Genomic DNA, 23953 nt, shown 5'->3' with positions numbered 1-23953 from the left:
AAATGCTTAAGGGGCAGAAATGGTAACTGGGAAGCTAAATGTCCATTTAGAATATGTGGGAGGGAAAGGGCTTAATGTAAAGTATCAGCAGTGGTCTGGTGGCAATAATACGTGGCTGGTATCTGTGCCCGTGCCGATTGGTGCCTTACTGTGAATGTTTCAGGCTCCTGAAATGTTGGGTTGCCAGGCTTGCCTCTGACCTCTTGCAGGGCCAGACGAAACGTCCAGTTTGTCCTTGAAACACCACCAACATAGCGAAAGAAACGTGTGTCCCTGAAGAAACGATAGTTGAGCAAACCTGGAGAATGCAGCTGTGGGTAGGGTGCGTTTAAGTTTCAGCACTGGGGGGGCTGCAGGTATCTCGGTCATCAGCGTTGGCAGATGACTCTTCTGCGAAGCCTGAGCTGCTCGCAGGTTAGATCTATGGCAAGATCTATAGCAAGCAACAGTTAAGGAATTGATTGCTGTCATGTGAAGAAACATCACGTTTTGAGAATAAAATATAATGTAGGGGGAAGGGCACGTGTTTGATTTTGATAAGACCAATGTTAGTGCTTAGTGCTACTCATATCCAGCCTATTAATCCTGCTGCCAGTTCAAAGTAAAACTAACAAAAAAGCCAAATGCAAAACCAAAAGAATCCCTCCATTGTGTGCAGCAGAAATAGCTGCATAAAAGCTGTTCGGTGGAATTTGAATTTCTGATTAATTAGACTGTGGTGTTAATTAGTGCCAGTAGTCCTGAGACAAATCCAATAATTAGCGAGGTGCATATCCAGTGGGGAAGCCCAGCAGAACACCTGTCTGAGAGTGGCTCCTGGATGTAAATGAAGGACTTGGTGTGTCGTGGCAGCGCTGGTTCTCTTTTCTGGTGGTGTGCCTTGTCCTGCCACCCTTTGTGTGTGTGTTTCAGTCCAGTCCGTGTGTGTAATCAACTTCTCTGAACTCATAAAGTATGATTTTCAACTAGGCTGGCAGTGCTAGGTATTAGTCTAGCAAAGGTGGAAATGGTGATTATTGGTTTGGAACATGTATTTCCTCTCCTTCCTGAGGCTCTTATCTGCTGGGGAACTCCCCGTGGGGTTTTCTGCATTCATGGCAATATTGGTAAATGAAGACTTGTCTCTTAATTAAACACCTTTGTGTTTTGGCCCCTTTTGAGGAGGGGTTTAGCTTTCGGTCTGATAAGTTATAGAGCTGAACTTAAAGATTTTAGGCTTATGGGAAGTTTGGTGCGAAGCGGTAGCCAAGGTGTGTGGCATTAGGGGGAGATGTGTGAACACAGCTCTGAGCACTAATGAGTTGCCCTAGGAGCAGAGAAATACTGCCTTCATTCCTACTGAAGACTGTGTGTTAAGAACAAAAACTTCTGTGTCCTGAACAGATACACTGTCTGCTCGGAGATCATTGTCTTTTTCTGAAAAACGGACACGTTCAGGATTAAGATTTCCCTTGCCCTTAATTAGAGATGTCACTGGTTGAATACCGATGTGGTGCTGGAATGCCCAGATGCCCTTCGGAGCAAGCTTCATCCACACTGAATGCCACAGGTCCTTTTGTGCAGTGATCTCGCCAGTAATGCAAAGCGTTGGCAATTTAAGTTTAGGCAGTAGGAAAGGTGAAAGAAAAAGTAGGAGCTTCAGAGCAATTTATGCCGTCTGAATGTGACACTTGGTATTGACATAGCTCTCACCTACTTAGGGTCAAGAGGAGTGATGCTGCAAACCAGAGTTTAAAAGTGCTGGAGAAAAGGGGATTGTTGCTAGGGAAATGGGCTTATTTAGTAGTTTGTTTCTCCACTTATCCGCACTGAGTTGCACACAGCCGTACTGAACTTGGTACAAACAGGGAGGCAAAATGCATCCCTTGGCCACGAGCCAAGCAGACTCAGCAGGATCTTGGAGGAAAAATAACGCGCCAATCAACTTAGCAAATAAAAGTGAAGATTTGTGTCTTTCCTCCTCTGAGAGCTGATGGTTTTTAGAAAGTCTTGTGACCAGAAACCTTAAAATCTTCCCATGCAGGTTGATGGTCTCAGGAGCGCTCCACAGCACTGCTCTGGTTCCTATGATTTTCAAGAAAATTCAATCTAGCTTTATAGTGTTTTGTACAAGCAAATAAAAATACCGTGTAGGACACAAGTTAAAGTACTGTGAAAAGCAACCGTGGTATAAGCTACTATTTCATCCTGTCAGTGCCTTTTGGGCATGGAGATTTATCTTAGAAACTACACGTGAGAAGATGTTGTTAGGTTGGGGCAAATATCTCTTGCTACACCCACAGCTGTCAGTGTAAGAAAGAAAGAAAAAAATGTTTTGGGGCATACAAGCCTACGGCTGGTGCTGAAATATAGGCCAGTTCTGTAGTCCTGGGCCCTCAAGTGAAGGGGCATTGGGCACCGAATGCCTGGCATGGCTATGTTTTAGACTGGCTAGCAGAGGTAAAAATGTTAAAGGTTGGCAGTCCTAGGTACCCGCAGAGCTACAATCTCTTACCAGAATAGTATCATGGCCAGGCCTTTTTTTCTTTCTTAGCTTAAGCTATGTAGTACTGGTCGATATCGTTATTAAAAGGAAGAAGGCCATGAGTGTGACTTATCCAGAGCCCAATCAGCACCTTCCTTGCTGCAGCTTCATCTGGATTAAAGCGTTTCCACGTTTTGAGGCTGCACTAATGAAAATGGTTTGAGCACCCCTAAACTGCCCAGGGGTTCAGGCGCAGCTGAACGTCAGGGCTGCTCTGCCTGTGTGGCATGGAGGAGCTCTTCTTAAGCAAGCTGAAGGAGGGGTGGCAAAACAAAGGTCGGCTTGGCCAGGAGCCAGGCCTGGGAAATGCAGTGCTGGGCTTGGGGCTTGAATGCCAAGCCTGGCTTGGTGCTCTGCCACCACAGCACCAGCTTTGGTGCTGGATGATGCTGTGTAGACATATTCTTGGGCCAAGGCTTTACCTTTATACATCTTCAACATGAAGTTACCTTATCTCTGTATACATACTCAAAACTCCGCCTTTCTACACAGACAAAACGCTGAGTTGTCCAGAGCAGGACGTACACTGAGATTTCTCCTGGGACTCTGCTTTCAGCTGGGTTAAGTTGTGTAGCTCACTGCAGCTGTTGGCTGAATGCACCCACAGCTATCAGTGTAAGGAAGCAAGCCACTGTAATCACAAAATCTATAGCTGTATGGAAACCAGAGTCAGAGTGCAAGTGACCCTGTGGACCCGCAGTCTATCATAATAGCCTCTTCAGGTCGATAAATGCTGTGAACAGTAAGCCAAAACTTCCCTTTCTAACCTATCTCCATTTTAAGAAAGGGCAAATGCTAAGGTTAAATGTAAACAATGCCCTGTTGATGGGCACGATGAAACGTCCCACATGCAAGGGCTTGTGGTTAAAGTGATTGAGAGCTGTTAAGTCATGTCAACAGTGCTCCCCCAGAGCTATCTAAATAGATGACATCTGAATCTGAGATTTTTCTGAAGGTTTCTCGGTTTGCTGGAGGCCTTCTGCCTTTGGGTGTTACCTGAGCTCTGAAGGAAGAGCAGGAAAATCGTCAACTCTTCTTGGAAAAGGCACCAAGGTTTTTCTTGGTGCCCCTGCCCAACCTCAAAAAAAAAAAAGGGGGGGGGGGGGGGGGGGGGGGGGGGGAAAGTTTCTTCATTTCTGTACACATCAAGGTGGGGGATCTCCTGCAGGAGAAAGTCCCCAGTACTTGGAATCCTCTTGCACTAGGAGGAAACTTGTAACAAATGCTGTAGCAGAGGCACGGGAATGGGCATTCTCCTTTGCTCTTTCCAAGTAGGGTTTCTACAGAGCTGAAATGTGACAGGCAATGAAATGTGACATTGGCAATGAAAAAAAAGGCCAGTTAGGAGACACTCAGCATATGTTCCTCTTTGTAACATGGAATGATTTAAGTGCACGAACCTGAACTGTCTATTCCTGATGAATCTCTTTGAGATTGCTGGATTTGGAGAGTGCAGAATTAATGCTTCCTTATGGGAAGTGTTCCAGCTTAATTTAGACTTGTGTAATTCAGTGCATTAGAAGTGGCCCAAAGTGATACTTCTTGCTTCGTTAGTTTTGCTTATTTTCTAAATAAAAGGGCAGTTGCCATGCAAAGTACCTTTGAGAGCCATCAATGTTTGAAATATCAGTAAATAAATTTGGAGTGTTCATTGCCTGTCTGGAATCACACTGTAAAGTGTTCAGAAAGGGGGCTGTCAGTTTGTTTTCAGACTGTATACAGAGCACGAGCTGCTGATTTGTGACTTGTTTCAAGTAGATAACTAAAGAAAAGACACCTTTACTTGACATTAAAATGAATTCTCCCAAACCACCTTGTTCTTGATGCCTCTTTCCAAATCTTACGTGATGTCACGAGCAAGTTCAGATGTGTACCTGAGTGAAAAGAAGACAAATGGGAGGAACTGAAATTTCCAGAGGTGAGTTCGAAGCAGCCTCCATAGGAGACCAGGCGGTGAAGGTCCTCAGAAACACGGTCGATATAATTTGCCCACTCTTGGGGAGGTGAGGGGAAACAAGTTACGAACACATGGTGATTGCTTTAGGCATTTGGCAGGCTGGATTTGCTCCTGGGACAGCCTGCGCTGGGACATGGTTTTGAAGGCCTCTCTCCAACTCCTGATAGCTCGCGTTAGCTTTTATTTTCCCCTTGTGCGGACTTCTAGGAACTGGTGCCTGAAAGGTCTGGCTAGTGACAAATACTTGTAATAAAAGATCACTTGAATACCTGCGGTTTCTGGCTAGGTCCTTTTAAAGTGAACCTCCGGGCTGCTAGGCGCTTTGGTGATGAAACAAACTACTAGCTTTTTACTCGCAATTTGATTAGGTATAGAGGGCTGGATTTGCTCGACCGCAGGATGCTGGAAGTGATCCAGTGTTGTCAAAGTCCTGGACTCATGTACTCATTGCCCCCAGGAAGTAATTTGGCGGGGTTTTACCGGAACTTTTCCACCAGGGAAAAGCCCTCCATTGGGAAAAGAGGAGCTTGATTGAAGACGACTGAGCATTTATAGCTAGGGTTTGGTATGCTCCTCGAGGGGGCGTGCTCTGTCCCCAGGGACACCCAACAGAGCTGAGACAGCCAACGCAGTATCTACAGGAATGGCTGTGGGATGAGCTTTTACCAAGCTCTCTGTGCCTGTGTGCCTGGCCTTAGGCTATCTGGGTTCTGCTGCTGAGATGCAGCCTTTGGGTACCTGGGCAAGGCAAGGGCTTTTGCTAGAAGAGGTGATTTTTCTCCAATTCTCTATTTGTGCTTACAAGCTTCTTTCAGGTTTCAGTCTGATGGTCTTTATTGAAACAGAGGCATGCATTTCTTCTTTTATTTTAGGAAAACTGCTTGTCACTTCATTAGACTGCTTACAGCTGAGTGATGGGGAATTCAATTTTCTTCCTTTCTTTGCTAGCATTGAAGAATCCTTCCTCATCTCTCGTGGCACCCCATCACACGGGAATGATGTTTGTGCTACAGAGATGCTGTAGCACAACTCCTCAGCTCAGTACTAATAAGCCTTCTCTTATTTTGGTTAGGTGTCACCCACGGTCTTTCCTCCTGAGCTATAAAATCTTTGATTTATCTGTTGCTTGAACAGCTTAGTGACTTAATACTGTTTTTTTTTCCTTTTTAAATAATCCTGGAAGGGTCAAGAACACGGACAGCACTGGAGGTGATGAAGGCATTTCACTGTGTGATAGTGAGGCTTTTGTCACTCCTAACGTGACTGCTGAGTAGGGTCCCATTTCTCGGCTGGTAAGATACTTGAATGGAGCGTCAGTGGACTAATGCACTTGAGTAAGCAGGGCAGCACTCACCCTAGAAGTAGAGATTACTCCCCTCTTTCTGAGGAGGAAGAAAGGTTTTAATCATACAAGTTTTATGAAGAAGTCAGCACCTGCTGATGTAACAAGAATACAAACAACTAAATTTGCACGAGGGGGAAGGTTGTCTATGCTAGTACCAGAGCACTTAGGAAGAACAAGGACCTCGCTAAATTCTTTGCTATTTGATTCACATATGGCTTCCTAAGGAGTAACAGTATTGAATCCACATCCTCAGGAAGGAGGGGGAGCAGTATAAGTAAGCCTGCATCAGATCTATGAGAACCGTGTAGTCAGAAGAGGGTGAATTTTTTTTAGTCTGGCTGCTCAGATGACAAGAAGCCGGTTGTCTATGATGTTGTACTGTCACTGTCAAGTGTGAGAGCCTACTGAATGGAAACAGGCAAAACACCAACCAGCACTACTTAGTCGTTTATCTTCATAAAGTTTAGCTGTCCTTGCATTAGTGGCATGTGGCTGAGGATGATTACTGACAGCAGAATGAGTCTAAACAACACCTCAGCTGTCTGTTTCAGGAAAACAAACAAACCCAACATGTAATCGGAACGGTTCTGAAACAGGAGGAAGCTGCCAATATTTCAGAAGCTTATTTTTCTTTCTAATTATTGCTGTTTCAAGAACTTAGTTCTAGAGGTTTCTATAAAACAATATATTTTTTAAATTTACATTCAAAATGCAAAAAAAAAGTTCAGTTCTTCAGTGCTGCATATTTTTTTTATAATTGGACTTTTTTTTTTTTTTCAAAACAATGATAACGTTGCAAGAGAGATTTGCCTGGAGAAGATTTAAAGCACATCCAGTTATCAGCATTGTTAAGCAGGGAGTAGTCTTCTACTAGTGCACAGCTTATTTTGGTAGCTTAGAGTCTCTCTTTCTGTAAGTATGCATATGCACACACACAGGCATGTAGAAAAGAACTCCAAACAAAAGAGGAGATACAGGGAGTTGGAGGTGAAGCCATTTTCATTTTCCAGACTTTGAGGAATTTGGGTTCCCTTTTTTTTTTTTTTGTGGGAGAAGTGAGTTTTGTGAGGCATTGGGATATTTCTTTCTAAACAATGCCAAATGTAAAGGGGAATCATTCAAAAAAAAAAAAAAACAACTTAGAAATGTGCTCTGTATCTATGGGTTTTAGAGGAACATCAAGCTCCATGATCTGAAGCTTCAGTTTCAATGCTTCCCGGATTGAACAAATTGTCCTTGGTGCCTCCCAGCCAGGTTGACTCCCTCCCTATCCTCGTTTAGCCCAATGCTGGAACAGAAAAGTTTCAGTTCATTTTTATTTTTTTTTCTTACCCCCTCCAGTGATCCATCATTCCCCTTATCTATGAAATGAATAACTTCCATCAGAGACCAGTCTTGTCTCTTGGTACCTGCCCTTGATGTCTCAGAAACTGAAAAGAAAAGGGAGTATAGCAGTCCATCGGAAAACTTATGTTCCACAACTTTATATCACTGCAATTATAGGGTATAGCAATTTTCTGCCACTGTTCTCTAGCTGACCTATACCTATAATAGAAAACTTTCTCCTATATTTCTCATAGTCAAAAGTTGCCTTATCTTCAAGGAACAAGAAAATCGGTTCATTACTCAGTGAAAGACAAGGAAGTGTCAACCCATGCTAGGGTTTTGTGTTTTCTTTGTTTTTTTTTTAAGTGGCCCTTACTGAACACAAATCTGTAAGGGGGGAAAAAAAAAAAGCACATCAGCTTTTCCCATTTCTATTTTGTTTTCTAATTAATCTTGTCTATTCAAGCTTTATCTGCTTAGCTCACGTGGCATTTGCTTTTATAGCTTAAAAATGGGTAGAGGGGAGGTGTGAATAGCCTCCTTTGCTAATGTATTTTGATTGCTTTTTCCCCACTGTTTGGAATGCTTTTAGAAGCATCAAGGCACTTAATTTTTCATCTGACACCGGTTTACCACCACTCCGGGTTATTCAGCTTGGTAAACATTTTGTCTGAAGGATTACATTTACTTTGAGGCACAAGGTGGCTGAACTGAAAGTTCAAGCCTCCGTGATTGCATTTGATGAAGACGTAATTAAGATAGGCTAGTGTTTGTGTGTGTGTGTTTAATAACTTCTGAGTCACCATCTGAGAAGGGAACGGTTCCTATTCCCAATCACTGCAAGACAATCATACATCAGGCAAATGCTCGGAGAAAACAAATGCCCCATGATAGGGGTTACGTGGGAGTGTCCTTTAGCTTAGCCAGATAGCTGCCAGAGGAATATGTTTAATTTCAGCTCTGTTTATTGAAAATTAGCATCTCGCTCTGCTGCCTATGTTCCTACGTGGCTAAGGCTCTTTTTATACTTGCTAGTTACTTAAGTCTGTCTGAATTTTCTTTTTTGGTACTAATGCAGCTGAATAATATTTGACTGTAATTTATTTAGAAGTACTTTAACATTGAGGAGATGAGAAGTAGGTGTCCATGGCCCCAATCTTTTCTGTTGCAGGATTTCTTCTGGACTGGCACGTTTTTCTTCTAGAAAAAGGTTTTATCAGAATTCAACTTTGCAGTAGGTGTCGGTTCGATGAAACTAGATTTTGAAAGAAAAAGGGAATTGAAATATTTGAAAAAGATCAGCTTTTAGAGCAAAGTCATGAAACAGACCTCTTATTGACATCAATTATTTTTATGATTTGTCAATTACAATGAAGTGTGTTTAAAAATGCCTGTGAAATGAAGTTTTTAGAGAAATTGTTATGGTTTGGAACAGAAACTGCTGCCCATGAGCGTTTCCCATGGAAGAGAAACTCCAACTGTAGCTGGCATTGGTGATACTGAAGTACATCCCGAGGTACGTACTGTATAGTATGTACCTCATCAGTCAGTCTCCTGTGTCCTCATAGATGAGTGCCTATAACATCTCGGAGCTGAATAGGTCCATGTAAGCGCTATTATTGTTTGTTGCTAATTGGCGTCATTGGTTTGTAGGTCTCTCAGGAACCTGATTAAAGTAGAAAATAATAATATTCAGGCCTTGGTGTTCCTATTTGTCTTTCAGTGGATTTTATTTCATTACCTTTGAGACTATTTAAGGAATGATTTCTAGCCCTCCCTTGGTAATTCTGTAATCCATTAATGCTGAAATATCTTGAGAAGTCCAGGTCTTGAGCTATATTTCACCCTGTAAGTGTTTCTTGGAGCCATTTAAAAAACCCTTGGAAGGTGTAACAACAAATGCCAGCTACTGTAAGTATGCATGAGCTTAAATTATATATACCCCCATTCCATGTCAGACAAATCCCTCTTTGTATGCAGTATTGCTCTCGCAGGTTCTCTGTTTCCCCTATGTGCAAACTTCCCTGGGTAAAACTGTCGGGGCCAAGAACATTACAAAGCTGAAACATCTCGGTGCCGGAGCAGTGCTGGCCTGTCGCTGCTCTTCAGTGCTTAACGCGGTGTTTAGAGGTGAGGTTGAAGATGGGCAGCACACCTGCAGTTGGCTCTGCTCTAAATAGCTTGGATCTCGTGGGCTGCTGGGACAGCCCAGTCTCCAGGTGCTGAATATGTGCTGTGGCTCCAGGTGGACTCCTCCTGGGGTCCAGTTTGCCCAGCGGGCAGCCTGTGCCAGCCAGGGTAAAGCCCTGACACGGGTCTGCACCCTGTGGCTGTGCCATCCCACAGCGCTGCAGCTGTTCCCTTAGGAGCTGTGAAGCTTCATCCGCGTGCTGCTGGGAGGGAGCCAGCCCAAGAAAATTACTTCTGCACTTGAATCTGAAAGCGGTGCTGTTTCTGATCTGGTGGGAACGGCACTCGCACAGTTTGTTGCCCGGCTTTGGAGTAATTACATCTTCAGACTGTTTAAAGCTCCCTTCAGGTGCTGATTGTATCACTGCTCCCGTGTCACCCAAATTGTGTAGCTGTACAGACAGCCCTTAGTTGACTTGAAAAGGATGCACACGAAGCTGGTTTGGGAGTGAGATACGTTAAATAATGCCGTACTCCAGTTGTGTCTGCACTAAGGCATCTGGAGCTGGCAGATATGTGTCTGTGGTGGTAAGACCTCTGCTGGAAGGCTTATATCTGTCAGACCCAGAGAGAACATCTCAGCAAGTGGATGCAGATTCCTGTTGCTCTGGGTTTAGTCAGGGAAGCAGCGAGCAGCACAGCAGGGAGGTAAGGGCACGCAGGGAGCCCTGTGCTGCTCAGCAGGGAGCCTGGCTGAATGTGTTCAGCAGAGATCTCTCTGCGTGATTTAAGGAGATTTGACTAATCCCCTCTTTTTACAAAACAGGTTAGGTAATGGTTTGTAGGCATTTCCATTTAATGGACTCATTTTTCTCTTCTCTCTTATGGACAAGGCTCCTGAGCTGGATGACTTCTGTAAGAATTTCTTTGTCCTCTTGGTTGTGCATGAGCAGATATCATGAGGTGTCGTCAGCAGTGTTGTCCACCTGGATTTCAGTCCTCAAGAGGTACCGAAAACAGAGAGCAGCCTAAGTAGTTTCCCTGGGCAAGGCAGCAGCACTTCTGAACCCTATCTTTTCTTCCAGACTGAAGTTGGAACCAGAAATTTTCACGTACAAATAGAGATGCAGACAGTGGTGTGTCTCCAGGACCTTGGATCACCACCGCTTTTCTAACAGCTCTGCCATTTAACTTGAACTCTAAACTTTCTGTTCAATATTCTCTCAGTTCTTATTGAGAGCAGCCACTGCTCACCTTTCTATGCATTCTTTCTAAGAAGGAAAGTGTATGGACTGCTTCAGGCATGAACAAGAAAATCGAAGTTGTCCGAATTATCATCAACCCTTACTTTGCTTTTTCATAACAAGCCTTCTTTCCTCCCATGCCAGCAGCTTACACACTTCTGAAATTCACGCAATGGGACTTTGAACACTGGTTAACTCAATGCTTACCTTAAAATTGTTACACTATATCCACAGGCACATGATGGATTTAGGATATTTCTCAGCTGAAAAAAAAAATCTATGGGCATAGAAGATTTTGAGTTAGAGGAAGTCCACTGCTAGTAGGAAAGGAGATGATGATGCTTGGCTTATTCAAATGAGCATCCTCTTTATATCTTGTGTGCATTACTATTTGTACGCCTCTATCAGATGTGTGTTTGTGCTAGTTTCATAGGAGGCACATTGAAAATCCCAGTATCACTGCTAAAGAGGTATCATTCTCCTTTCCTTCTGCAAAGGCTGAACCTTTCTTACTGTAACCCGCTGTCACAGGTGATAAATGATCCTGTGAAACGTGAACTTGTGTGTGAGCAAGCTATCTGCCGCCACTTTCAGTGGTTGCTTTCCCCAACACGTATACTTCTTCCTTCACTCTCCAAACTCCAGCTAGAGATTTAGTTTTTGAAGCTATATGTTCTTCCGGAGTGTCTTCCCATCCCCTTTCCCTTTGGATTAAGCAGCCACAGCCCTTTTACCTTGCATAGTGAAAAAAGAAATAGGTTTTGTTCAGAGGAAACAGCATGTGTCTGGCTTGCTGCGATGCTCCTCGCCCTTCCCTTCTGTACAGTCTGTTGGGATGCTGGTGCAACTACCTTATAGGATGTTTGATTCCAAGAGGCTGAATATTATAAAAAGTAAGTAAATAGCAGTAGAGTACCTGTATTTCCAAACTGCACAACAGTTCCTATTAGTTCAGATATCTGGGCCTTCCTACTGCTCAGGTAATGCAATGCACAGCCTTGACACACCTGCCAGTAGGGATGTGAGCTGTCTTTCTAACTTGACCAGCTGGACACATGCTAAGTAAATCTTGCTGGTATAAACAAGGCTTTTAGGGGTATTAGACCAAGCTAACTCCCACAGTCTGTCATTGCACCTTTAAATCATCGTCAGAACGGGAGCGCTGAGTCTTCCCAGAACTGTATTAATTGGATTTCGTGCTACTGGGAAGATGTGTGCTTTGTGTCTTGCATAGCAATTGCAGGCACAGCCACTGAAGGTTTTAGCACCCCGTGTTTTACTTTCCTTCCTCCAAAACTGCCATTCCTCCTGAAACTTTTAATAACGCCAGCTTATGTGCCTTTGTGAATCAATGTTTTGAAGGAGTAAACAAAACCATACTAGCTTTCCAGCTAATGCAAATCAGCCAAGTTTTTGGCTGACTGTGTCAAAACATATTTCTTTCTTTAACCTTTGCATGGTTTTCATTCACAATGGAACGCCTGACACCGTGGTGGCCTTAGGTCCATAAAACAAAGTAAGCGTAACTTATGCATCTGAAAACTGTCATCTTTAATCTTGATTTCCAGAGTGCATTGCTGACCAAAATGCAATTTTAAAAGCTTTATTCCCCCTTTTTCTGTCGAAGAGGTCTAGTCAGAAAATAGTGGAGAACAAAACCATTTTTCAGCCCAGATGAAGTGCATAAAAATTACAAATTGATTTTATAGTGCTTGTTGAACTTGCTTGTTCAATAATAAATTATTCCAGTTATAAAGTAACCAATGCATCCCTTGTAACTACCTACTCTCTGAACAGTGACAGACTACAACTTGTATTAATACAAACCATATTGAGCAATCAGTAGAGCATATGCAGTGTTTCAATGCAACATCAGCACCGGAATCATGATAAAATACTTCAGGATGCCAAGCTAGTCTGTGGCAGGGAGCTGGTAATTTAGTCTGGTCTTCAGAAAGGTTTTCCCGGAGCTAGAGTGGAGTTAAGGGTGGGAAGGTTGGCTGCCAATAAAAGCCTGAGTGGCAGTTTATTTGTCTGTTCAAATCAAGTATCAGATGCCAATTAAAAGGGTCTCCTGCAGTTGCTAATTAAGAAGCACTGAGGGATTGATTAGCCATTTACCAATGACTGTCGGTACAGATGCGTTTGTTCTATTATCTCAGCGTGTACTTTGGGGAATCGACTAGTTTCTATTAATGAATTTGAGCACGTTCACGTGACGAGCATGAGAGTTTGGCATTACATTCGTTTTAATATATAAACCATTCATTTTATTGACTGGCCCATGCTCTTGAGCCATGGCTATGCTTTCTGTTGCTTCAAAGGAATGTCTACTAGAACTATTCTCTCTATCAGCCGTCTCATGGGTGAGGGTCAAGTTATTCTACTGGTCTCCTGCCAGCACTCTGGGCTTCCCTCTCCCGAGTCCTGCACCTTCAGGCGATGCATGAACCACACGCAGTACGCGGTGAGCACTTTGACGTGGGATGACAAGTAATTACAAAACATTGGTTTGAAAGGCACCAGCTGGAGATCTCTGTTGTGCTTCTGTATTGAGGCTGTAGCTAAAATCTAGAAGGATTTGGGGCTGTTGGCCATGTGATGGTCTTGGAGACTCCGCCACTGTAAGGTGACAAAAGTCCTGAGAACCCCAAGGACTGTGCTGGAAATTTCTGTGCTACTTCCCAGAGTCCTTTTGAAGTTTATTAGGTGCCCTAAAGCCATGGGAGCTTAAGCTCTTTTGGCAGTTTGTGTCCAAGGCTCTCAAGCCTCCATTTCCTTCACAAACATTTAGACAACCGTATTTTGATAAAGAATAGTACTTTTCTCTCTGTTTATCTTGAAGGTGATTCTTTTTCTGTTTTGGAAAAAAAAAAAAAAAAACTTTTCTGTATCAAAACTTCTTGTTAAGTTTTTCTGGCAAAAGATAGCTGTAGCTACCTCTTCAGGAGAGTGTTGTCAGCACACTGCTTTTTGAAGCTTGTTTAACCCAGTTTTAGTCCCATGTGAAAATCTCCTCTGGTTTGCATTTAGTGTTTGCAGGAATTACATTTGGAGTGAGATCCAGTAAGATGTTATAAATTCGATGGCTGAAAGAAATACCTTTAATCTCTCCTGTTATTAGTACTAAAGGGGCTTTCAGAGAATAATAAAGCTATCAGTTTAAGCCCCTTAATTCTTTCTCTTACTCATTTCTTCTCCTGCTTTTCTTTTGCATTTTTATTCTTCTGATATGCGTTTTTCTGTTGTTTTCCAATGCCGTTTTCACCTTCTTTCCCCTGGTTCAAAGCTCTACATTTAGTGCTCTTTTTCCCCACTTCTCCCAAACTCTTCGTAAAGTCTCTGAACTGTTCTTCTCCTCTCTCCCTCTTTAAGCCTTCACCCTGCTTCACATTCTCTGCTCTATCTCGGCCTGTTGCTGTCATGCTTGTTTCTACCAGTGTGGTCGCAGAGGGTGATCCACAGCGGGCTGTGGAGCGGCTGCGTCCACTTTTCCAAGGGCTCCCTGCACGAGGCAGCTGCTGGTGCACGACAGCAGCAGCTCCAAGATGCTCTGGCTGCACAAAAGCTCAGAGACAGCTGTGTGGCAAGAAATGCACCAGTCACTAAGTGGTTTGGGAACGCACAGGAATATATCGGGCTGATATTTTTGCTGTTTAACTAGCTAGGCTGCTCTCCTTTTACTTTGGAAGTAGCTGTATGTAGTTGCAGTTAGTTACTGCTATTGCCCTGCACGTTAAGAGGCTGCTGTAAGGGTAGCTGTAGAAAAAGAGGTCACCCAGATGGCTCATTAGAATCAGGAACATCAGAGGAGGCAATCAAAGTCAGCCTTGTCTGATGATATATAGCTTAAGCTTTGTGACTAAACTAAAGGAAACTCTGGAATAGAGTCATCATTTCTATGATATTTGCAGTGGAAATGGTTATTCAGGGAATCATAGAATGGCTTGGGTGGGAAGGGACCCTAAAGATATCTAGTTCCACCCCCCTGCCTTAGGCAGGGATGCCACCCGCTAGATCAGGTTGCTCAGGGCCTCATCTAACCTGGTCTTGAGCACCTCCAGGATGGGGCATCCACAGCTTCTCTGGGCAACCTGTTCCAGCGCCTCACCACCCTCTGAGCGAAGAATTTTCTCCTAATCTAAATCTCCCATCTTTGAGTTTAAAACCATTCCCCCCTCTCTTGCCATTATCTGATTGAGCTCTCCGTCTTTTTTATAAGCCCCCCTTTAAGTACCGAAAAGCCGCAACGAGGTCACCCCAGAGCCTCTGAGCATCTTCGTGGCCCTCCTCTGGGCCCCAAAAGTTGTTTCTGCCTGGTTTCGAACCAGGGACCTTTCGCGTGTTAGGCGAACGTGATAACCACTACACTACAGAAACACAGCTGTAAGCTTGTGCTGCGTAGGAATGCTGTAAAAAATAAGTTGTTGCTAAGCAGGTGGTTGGGTTTTATGGTACAGCTGCACCGCCTCCTGTGGGACACCCTGCCATAGAGCTTGTAGGTGAAGTAGACAAGGCTGATGTGTGGTCTCATCTCTTACCAGTCAGGGCCAATGCGACTCTTCCCGTGGGTTTTAATGAGTGTCGAATGATGAATCGGATGGGGGGGATCGCAAGTCCGTCCCGAAGATGATGCTTGATGGGCTGCATAGAAACCAGCTAAGCAGCCTGACCCAGTGAGGTCTGACGCCTGTGTTAACCAGAGACAGAACTTCTTTAGCATTTTCAGATCCAGTTGTTGGACATTATTAAGTGGACTGCATGAGAAGAAATAAAGTGAATAGAGTGAATTGGAAAATAAAAGATTTGGATTAAATTTAAGACACGTTCTTTGTGTAGGTTTTGGTGGCTCTAAAGGCATATTGTGCCTGAAATGTTTCTCATGGCTTCAGTGCTTTTGTCGGCTTTGTATAACGGAGTAAAATGTCATAGCAAATGCTTTTTCATGGCTGTGATCCTTTATAGTCATAGAAACCTCACTTGCAGTTGTAAAAATACAAAGAATAAAAATAATTCACCAAATTGGATAAGCTGTGATATTGCAGAGGTCGGCCAGTAAGAAAAAGCGTGTTTTTCTGTCTGTGATGATAGACACAGTCTATTCTTATGTACCATTTTATTTTCATCTCTCATAAAACCCAGGAACTGAGAAAATGGCATTTTTTTTCTTTCCAGTAATACAACCGAAGTTGTGTTGTGTATTAATTACATTTCTAGTTCTTTCTGGCTTTAAAATTGGTGAAAATTGTTACCTGTTGTTGCAATATCTCAGTGTAGCGTAAGATGAACTTTGTGTGTAGCATAGATGAACTTCGAGTGTCCAGTGTATGATATATGAAGACAGAAAGTAGAGCCAGATGGCGGAGAATGTGGCTGAGACCCAGACCTCAGGACTCCGCCACTGTGGGGTCTGGGGTTGCTTCTGGGTCCTCCAGTCCCATCCCTTGCTGCCACTTCCAGCTGCGGGGAGCCAGGAGGAATAACGCTTGTCCTCGCCCATCAGCACCACTGGAACGACAGCTAATTGTGCAGCCACAGGCAGGCCTTTCCCTTTTAAGTCAGGGCTGCTTCTGCCCAGAAATGGTTGCTTTCAAGAGCTAATTACTACTGAATTTTGCATGATTAGTGCTTACCAGAACAGCTATAGTGGGCATTTAAATGTTTTTAGCTCTTTCCTTCGCCTTGAGTACATCTTGACTTGTAATTTTATGCTTAAGGTTCTGCCTGAATTAGGCATCTCCGAGTCTCCATCTGAAATAGAAAAAATAATAGTTCATTGCCTCGTTTGAAAGTTCTGCTTAGAGAATTCAGGATTCTGGTGAATCAGCCTGATTGTTTATAAAAAACTCTTTATACAGATAAAATAGGAGGCTTTTGGCAATGCTTCCTGTTTTAAAGGAGAAAAAAGAAAGAGAGCAGAAGCCCAGTTATTACTGAGGATGAAGTATAATTAATTGTATGCAAGGATAAGCCACACGTTGGCTTGGAGCGTGCGACAGATGAGTTCTGATAATGAACAACCTCATCTAACTTTCATGTTGGTGTTTATGCATGGCAGTAAATATGGAAATGGGGGCAATGCAGATCTGTCCTTGGCACCAGACACTCCGAGTTATATCTTCTAGATTTCCTCTGTGCAGGGAATTATGCGCAAGTGTGTCCAAGGTACAAGCAACCCTGGTGATGGCCATCAGGTACAGGAACGCGTGCCTCGTAGCTGGATGCTCAACGTCTTCACAAAGTGCACTGCCCTCCCCGGGCTGGCATCACTCAGCTAAGCAGGATTAGGCTCTTTCCGTTCTGTTTCCAAAATCTAAACAAGGTCTTGTTAAAATTTCTGCTCTGTATTTGGGGTTGGACTGGAAAAGCAGAGCAAGAGGAAGGGGGGGATAAAAAAGAAAAGGATTTCTTCTCTGAACTCGTGAAGATAAGAACATGCTTTAATGAGAGGAATGAGATGCATACTTCAGAAGGAAATCGCAGCCCTGTAATTGGCATTGAGAAATACGCTGTAGTACCAGCTAGTGTTATCGGGGCTGGTATGTCTGAGAAGGATCCAAGGAACAATCAAGGTCGTGTATTTTGTAAACAGATTTTTGTGTCTAGATGTACGGCAATCTGCCACATGTTCCCCAATACAGATAGCAGTTTTATTGTCTGTACATGCGGGTGCTTTGGTGCATATCTCTACACGAAGAGGAGTCTGAATTGGATAAGTGACTCTGAAATATTAAACAAGTAGAAAATGGACTATTTCTGTAACCCAGAGTGACAGATTTTTGATGAGACTGGACTTTGTTTTTAAAATCCCTGATAGGCTTTTTTTCCCCTTAATTTAGTTTCAAAGATATCTTGGTTTTAGGCAGCTGTCTAAAATATCTGTTGATCAATCCTTTTAAATCTACTTAGGCTCTCCGTAGGTAGTGAACTGAACAGGGAAAATTGTTTACACAGTGAATCCATAACAGGGTGAGTCTGAGTAAGCAAATCGTTTAACTCGTACCTTAAATATTTGTGTGTTAGTTTTCATTAAATGCAAGAGAAACATTATTTGGTCTTGTCTCTCTTCTACCATTAAAATAAAGTCGTCATGAAGCAAAAAAGCTAAAATACCGAATGTGAAAGCAGGTTTTATAAACCTTCAGGCCCCGAGGATGATCAGGTCTCAGGTGGTTTGATAGAAATAGGATGTAGATGTGGGAAGAACAAAGGCTGCATCGCTTGTGACTCACCTTGCCTCCCTTCGCTGCCTGCCAATCAAAGCCAGCGTGCTCAGATCTCTCCCACCCGTATTTCCTTCATGAGAAAGCAGCTGTAACAGAAGATGACAGCCCAGGCCCAAAAACACGCATCTGCCTGTGCACTTGTGTACAAAACCCGAAGGCACGTGTGGCTCCAGATGCTGCCCAGCACTGCCAGCGTTACAGGCAGGCAGGCAGAGGCAGGTAGCCTCAGCACCCCTGCGATGCTGAAATCCAGTGAGGGAATTGGCGTCTTGGGACCATCTTTATCTAGTTCCCATAGCTCGCTGCTTGGATGGTCGCTGTCCTCACACAGTGGTGTAATTATCCCAAGGGCCTTTGCAATAGGGTATTTCTGAAATCCCACGTGGCAGCCGCTGCTCGTGCGGGGGCCAAGCTCGCCTGAGCTGCAGCGGCTGGGAGCAGACGCAGTTCAGCCACGTTTCTGACCTGGCCAACCACCGTAGGGTGGGAGTGACTGACACTCAGCAGACCTCGTAGCTCCTGTGATGTTTTGCAAAGAGGATGGACTATTCCTCTGTAAACTTACTGGTGGTATTTTCTCAAATGTAAATATCATTTTTCCTTCAGATATCTGCTGGCTTCCATTTGTCAAAGTGACAGCCAGCCAGCCAGCCAGCAAGCAAACCTCTCAAAACGTATGATAAAATTAGCTGCGATCGATACTCCATTCAAAGCAATATGATTAAGCCTACCAGTTTAGGTTTAATTCTGTCTTGCAGACTGCAGATGACACTCTTTCAGAAGGACTTGATTTTTACAATAATCAAAAGATAAGCACGGATCAATTTACAGTTCTAGTTGGCCAACTACACTTAATAGGAAAATAAAATGCTAGGGAAAATAAAACTGACATCTCTGTTGCAGAGAGACAGATCTAAGCTATCGCAGACTCAAGGACAGAATACCAGCAGTTTCATTACACAATTTTTGAGGACTCCAAGTTATGATGAATGCTGAGCCAAACTGATTCATGTTAATCGCTGCCTCACGTTGAATTTAGCAATGCAGAATGCAGTTTGCTATTTATAATTGGAATTATCGTTTATAGGTGAATATAGTACTGATTAATCTTACTGCTGGTTCAGTGAACAACTTGGGCAAGTATCTAGTTTTTGAGTATTTGAGGTAGCACGAGGTTGTTAGTGTGACTAACTCGTCAGGAGTTGCACTGGTTATAAGTGAAAGAATTTTACAGGGTTTAGGTCTTTACCTTCATATACCCGATAACTATGTAATTTGGTCTGCTTTAGTGTTATTTTTCCCTGATCGCTGCCTTTGGGTCACTGAGATCTCCACAGAGTGTCACTGGTCACTGCCAGAAATTACTGTTACGTTTCAAACATTTAGCATGGGGAATTATATCACCGATGTCAGGTTTTGCATCATTAGGGTGCATCTGGGCATGGTCTTGCATAGGAGAGCGGAGGAGTCGCTGGCAGTGCGGATACTTACTTTCAGGATCCCCTCCTGCGTGCTCTCACGTCCCTGTGCACGTGGGCAGCTCCTTCCTTTTGCACTCCTGGGCGTGATCCATCCTGCCTGGAGAGCTCTAGCTCGGGTGCTGCCTTGTCATTGTCACCCACTGTTGTAATGCTGTAATGCGATGTCAATGAAGCCATAAATCAAGTCTGCTCTGTAACAGATACTTTCAGAAAGCTAACAGTCCTAAAAGTGCTCTCCAGTGCACTATCCAGACACCGGGCTGATTTCTTTTTCCAAGCTGATACAAGCAAGATGTTTCCTGTTGTGAGCTGGGGGTGGCTGCTGGCAGAAACTTCTCTGTGAAGGTATTTTGTGTCTGCAGTTTGTTCTGCTTCCCTTTGATCTGTTGCCCTGCCTGCAAGAGCCCTTCCTTGGGGCTCTCTGATCGAGGTCCTGCCCTAGGTCCAGGCTGAGGTGTTCGTGTCCTGGGCGGAAGAGGGATTGGCAGTAATCGCAGTGGGGAGTAATGCGAGGGGTTGAGAATAAAGGGGTTTGGCAGCTTTCGCTGGCAGCAAAACCCGAGTGTATGATAACGCTTACAAAGGAAATGTCAGGAGTCAGTGCCGTGTTAAAGGAAGCCTGAACTAATCTTTCAATTTGGGCTGTAAGAGATTGTTTCACAGTGGTGTGCGCATGTGTGTGCACGCTGTGTGCCTTTCTGGGCGTGCATGTAACGCCTGGCCTCCGATTCCCGTAATCCCTTCCATCGGGGGGAAGAAATAAACCCTCATGGTGTTAGATGGATTTTTGGTACATTCGGAAGAAGAGCCATGTCTCAGCACATTTCCAATCAATGTGGTGCCAGACGGAGCCTTTAGGTAGCATGTACAAAAAGCCAGCAGCTGCAGGAGCTCTCGATCTGCCTAGCAGGAAAGCTGCATCTGCGCTGTGAGCTGCCCTGCCCGCTCTGACCAGGCCCTTGCCTGAGAAGCGGTGGTGGTTTTGTTGTAGGTCACCTGCAGATGTTTTCTCCTGAACAAGTTTCTCCTGTTCAAAATATGATCTAGCTCAGAGCTGGTGAAACAGCTGCCTCTCGGGTAAATCATCTGACTGAAGGCAAAGTCCTTTGTCAGACGCTTTCGCGTGTCCAGCTAGGTTAAAGTAATCCAGCTGCCGACGTGTGCTGCTGTCAGCAGCTGTATTGGCTTGGGCACATCCGTGTGTATGTTGTCCAAATAAAAATAATAACCTGAAATAATAACCTGAGCTTTGTTTGTCCTGGGCCAGGTTACACTGCAGGTCAGCTTGCAGACAGCAAGTCCTGCTGGACTCCTGCACCCGGAGAAGCAGGTGCTGGGGGCGAGCACCACGTTTCTTACACGGTTGGAAGTAGTCATCTGGGTGACACAGACGGTGCAGCTGGAATTGCAGCCCTGACTTCATCAAATCCTGTGCACATGTGCTGTGGTTAAGGCTGCTGGTAGCCTTGCGATTGTCTTGCTTAAGCTGACCCCTCAAAGCAGTGATTTCTGTTGAAATGCACACCAGATTTGGGAGCTGTGTCTCCCATTTTAGAGTCAGGGCTTGGCTAGGACTGTGGTTCGCGATAGAGGCAGCATCGCATCGCAGTGCTTGCTTCCTGGCCCCTTGGTGGTGTGTTTGTCAGGAACGAATTTGCTGCGCAGAAAGGTTTTTATTTTAAAGTGTGTTTAACTTCATGCTCTTCAGCCTGACTTCAAAAGGTTTGCCCATAGCTCAGAACTACAAACGTCTTGATCTCCCGTGTCAGGACAGCCTGGTCCCTGTGCTTTGCAGAGCAAATGAGCGGTGCCTGCAGATCGCTCTGACACCAGGCAACGTCTGTGCTTCGGCTGCCTCGCTTGCAAGGCAAGAGGACGCGTGCGAGCCTCGTCTCCAACGTGTAGACATCTGAAGGTTGATGTGTACTGCGCGTTACGTTAAGTGCCTCACAGATGGCAATTGTGAGAATCTGCCTGGCTGTATAGCTCAGTGGAAAAAAAAATGTTACAAAGATGAATTAATGACTAAGTGTTCCTTAGCTGTAGCTGCACAATGATGAGAAAAAGGGAAGATGGCCTCGCGTTCACACACTCCCCCAGAGCTTGTCTCTCCGGAACGTGGCTTTCCAAATGCCACCGGAAAGCTGCTAATGACTTCATCTAAAACGTTGTAAATGGCAAAGGATTGCAAAAATTAACTCATCATCTTAAAAATCAATAGCATTTAAGATGTGTGTTCCAAACAGTGACAGCACTAGTCTGAAAGCGTTCCCTGATTCAGCAGCTGAATGGAAATATCCATTAGAGAACAGGATGCTTCCTGCCGAGCCACCCACGCCTTTCTCTCGTTCGGAAGTAATTCATGTTCCTTCGCAGCTGGTAATGGCAGCGATTCCTCTGTGTCTCCAGGGTCCTGAGGCACGAGGAGAAATACTGAAGCAAGAACCAGCGCCGATGTGAGTGTGAATACAGAAGTCAAACAGTCAGCTTACATTTGGTGTCAGGCAGGTGGGATTGGCTTGGTCCCAGGGAGGGCTGGGAATATGCTTAAAGGTGGGGTTTGAGGCTTCCAGACTTCAACTTGGGGCAGATTTTTGCTGAATTTAGAAGCACTTGTGTTTAGGGCTGGGAAGGTTTGGTGGGGAGGAGTTAAAATCGGGGTAAAGGATGGAAGGTGCCAGAAAACCCCAAACACACTTATTGCTGAAGGGTGTAGCCCCTGATAGCATGGGGTGGCAGGGGCTGACAGCTCTGCCCGGGCAGATTTGACCTGGGGCTACGAGGTGTTACTGACACTGGCCCAGGGTTTGGACTGTTGGGACGATGGGGACTGCTAGAATAAGAGAAAATGATAACCACTTGATCTAGGACTAGGTTTAGAAGCGTGTTTCAGGACACCATAACAGATGGAAGCTTGGTAGATGTGAGCCAGGGGCATCTAATCTGGTAATCTGCGTTTCTTGTTGAGTTTTGAAGGAGCATGTAGGCTATGCTAGGCTAGTTGATGCCTACAGGGGTTTTCTTACTATGTTAAATATGGGACTGAAAATACAGGTAAAACTAGTCACTCGTGTAGAAATCAGCTAAACAGATTTTCCCAAGGGCTACAGTAATTCAGTGCTCCAGAAAGAAAGCAAAGGTCAGCCACAGAAGAGCCTCTCCAGGTCACCCTGACCTTTCTTTAAACCGTGGCTTGCTTTTTACTGTAAGCTGCATTTGTAGGTACGGCGTCTGTTCCCTTCCTTCCAGAATGATGAGCACGGCTGCTGGCCATAGGGTGCTATTCTGCTCCACCACATGAAGCTTTATGGGCTGCTCATAAAAGCAGATTTAACAGTAGCTGAGACCTAAATGCAGCAGCATTATTGCAAAGCAATCCAAGCTCAGAGCCCCTGCTTCAACAGCCTCTTAAGAAGTTTGGCTAGACAGCAACCTGCAAGCCACCAGGGGAAATGGAGAATGACTCCAAATTTGGCTCGGTTTCAAATGCAGTTTAACACTGATTTCAGCTGGGTGAAATTCTCTGCAGGGATCTGCAGTAGGCAGAACCTCACTTCAGGCATCCTTATGCTGCATCACCTTAGTTTGTCTGGAGAGAGCTCGTGTGCTCAGTCCTTGATGCATTAGTTGATTCTCTGCTGACCTCGGTGCTCCTCCATTACTCCCAGCGGTTGGATTCAAGAACAAAAGGAAGTTTCATTATTGCAGTTCAGCTGCAGCCAGAGAGAAAGAAGGGCTACAGATCCAGAGAGCAGCAGACAGTGAAAGTGTGCGTGTGTGTATGTGATACATTCTTCCTTCCTTAAAACACAATAGAATAAAAAAGCCAAGGAGCAAACCAGAAATTCCAGGCGGAATGAAAATCTTTAACCACTGGAAATCATTCCCCTAGTAATCTCCATCATAACAAATCCATTTCTAAATGCCAATCCTTGCTTCCCTTTTCATTTTTCTTAAGGCAGTTTATACATGCAAAACTATTCTCTCATGTGTTCTTCCAAGAAGCCACCAGTAAAGGATGAGCCAGGGACAAGCACAGCATTAGAACAAAATGAGACAACAGGTTCTGGGAGGAGCAGAGATTTTTTCCCACCTTTTGCATCCAACCCTCTTTTGTACTTCTGGTACACAGGCCCACAGCTTTCTATTTCCTGGAAACTCTAATGGAGATCTAACATTCAATTTCTAGGAAAAAACAAACAAACACCCCTACTCCAAGATGCCTATCAGAGGATGGAAATACCTTGATCTCTGTTCTTTAAGAGAATTATTCAGGAAGCCACTGCTGTCACTGCTGCTCGCGGTCGGACTAAAGTGCTGTCAGGACTTTGATAAGATACGTCTCCCCAGTTCCACTGCAGAGTTTTGTTTCTTGATTTCCCTGTTAGGGTTTGCAGTGTCCCAGTTGTGCTTAGAGGATCTGTTTGTTCTCAGTGAGACTTCCCCAGGCGTTATTTCCTAGTATTTCCTGATATCCTAATATGCCATCGTTATCCTTCTGCATCGGGGCAATGCTGTGTGCTACTTGGGTGATCCTGAATACATGCTAACTTATTTTGTAGCACCTTGGTACTGAAAACGTGCCAAGCAGCTTTACTTTTCCAAGAGCATTTAGATGCCTTTTGAACCAGGTGCATTATCCAGTCAGCAAACAGCACGACAGTCTCTGTAAAAACAAAGCCATTCGTAGTTGAAAGCAAAGTACCTGCATTTTACCCAG

General features: G+C 44.3%; 1 protein-coding gene and 1 non-coding gene across 11 annotated transcripts in view; one reads left to right on the top strand and one right to left on the bottom strand.

The window, feature by feature from the left end:
• Positions 1-23953, top strand: part of GALNT9 (polypeptide N-acetylgalactosaminyltransferase 9) — a 586151-nt gene that overhangs the window by 353595 nt on the left and 208603 nt on the right. The window lies entirely within an intron of this gene.
• On the bottom strand, positions 14834-14906 carry TRNAV-AAC (transfer RNA valine (anticodon AAC)). Its single transcript has one exon. It is a non-coding gene; the product is annotated as a tRNA-Val (tRNA).

This window comes from Anser cygnoides, chromosome 17 (genome assembly GCF_040182565.1).
Source record: "Anser cygnoides isolate HZ-2024a breed goose chromosome 17, Taihu_goose_T2T_genome, whole genome shotgun sequence".
NCBI lineage: Eukaryota > Metazoa > Chordata > Aves > Anseriformes > Anatidae > Anser > Anser cygnoides.
The sequence above is the reverse complement of the archived record's forward strand: the minus strand, read 5'-3'. Positions and strand labels throughout refer to the sequence as shown.